Source organism: Echinops telfairi, unplaced genomic scaffold (genome assembly GCF_000313985.2).
Source record: "Echinops telfairi isolate 266 unplaced genomic scaffold, ASM31398v2 ScPeMD7_7421;HRSCAF=8459, whole genome shotgun sequence".
Classification (NCBI taxonomy): Eukaryota; Metazoa; Chordata; class Mammalia; order Afrosoricida; family Tenrecidae; genus Echinops; species Echinops telfairi.
In genome coordinates this window covers 4,036,863-4,038,195 of record NW_022111321.1, presented here as the reverse complement: position 1 = coordinate 4,038,195, position 1,333 = coordinate 4,036,863, and the positions used below count along the sequence as shown (strand labels likewise).

At 55.1% G+C, this 1,333-nt stretch overlaps 1 protein-coding gene across 1 annotated transcript in view; it reads right to left on the bottom strand.

The window, feature by feature from the left end:
- Positions 1-1,333, bottom strand: part of FUT4 (fucosyltransferase 4) — a 7,327-nt gene that overhangs the window by 3,494 nt on the left and 2,500 nt on the right. The window lies entirely within an intron of this gene.

Sequence of the window (1,333 nt, the reverse complement as noted above, 5' to 3'; positions counted from 1 at the left end):
CCCTCCGCGCCCCCGGGTCCCCTGCTCCCCAGTCCCCGGAGGGATGCGCCTCCAGGGCGAAGGGAGCCGCGTTGGCAGCCCAGCCCCGATCCGTCCCGTCCCTCCCCTCCACGGCGCCCCTCCCCGGTCCAGCCGGCTTGGCCAGGCCCGGGGCGCTTCCTGCTGCGCCTCCGCCCTCTCCCCACCTTCCCCGGGCTTTGGGGCTCCGGGGTTCGGGGTCCCACCCCGCAGACGCCTCCCACGCTACTTGGGATTCTGTCTCTGGAGGCCCCCCGCCTTTGCCACGCGCGCGCACTTCCTGGGGTCCCCACAAGTTGCTTCCCCGCCCTCGCTCACCGAGGCCCTACCCTTGCCTTCTAGAGTTCATCCCCTGGGCGCGTTAGTGGGGGCGCGAAAGCCAGCGCAGTCCGGGACGGTAGGCGGTCCCGGGCTGAGCCTCCTCGCAAGACCCAGGAGGTTCAGAGTCCGCTTCCTTCCGCAAGCCAGATCGAGCTGGCACGGTCAAGGTTGCAGGGCAGTGGCCTTGGCTTCGTGGCCGGTCCAGACGGGCCCATGGTGAATTTTGCCACCACCACCCCGCCCCTACCACCGCGGCCGCAACCCACAGTAGTTATGTATTTTGTGAAATCAACTACTTTAAGGTCCTCAGTGAGAACATCACTATTAATTTTACTAGGCATTTATGAAACGATTACGTTTCTGTGCACAGGATTAGGCAAAATGCTACTATGAAATGAAGACCTAGATAAGTCTTGTGGCTCCGAAGTTTAGGACACAATGAATGTATGCCACACAAGCCACTTCAGATTGAGCAAGGAGGCCACAAGCGAGGCAGCTCCGTAACTGTTTGGGGAATTGTTTCCTTAAAGCTTGCATTTAAGTTGGACAGTCTGAACTTTTATGTCATGGTGGCAGTGGGTTTTTGAGATGGGTTCTGTTGTTCAACTTTTTTTTTTTTTAAGGGAAATTCTCCATAGGTCACTGGCGGGGCATCTGACCTAAGGAGATGAAGATGTCTGCATTGGGTTTTTAATGAGTCACAGCTCAGCTATGCACTGTGGGAGTTCCTCAGCATGTGACAGATGTGACAGGGTGCTGAGGAAGACAAATAGACATGGTTAGGAATGGTGCCAAATTGCCAGGTGTTTTTTTTAATCATTTTATTAGGGGCTCACACAACTCTTATCACCATACATACATCAATTGTGTAAAGCACATTTGTACATTCATTGCCCTCATCAATCTCAAAACATTTGCACCTAAGCCCCTGGCATCAGGTCCTCATTTTTCCCCTCCCTCCCTACTCCCCCTTCTCTCATGAACCCTTGATAAT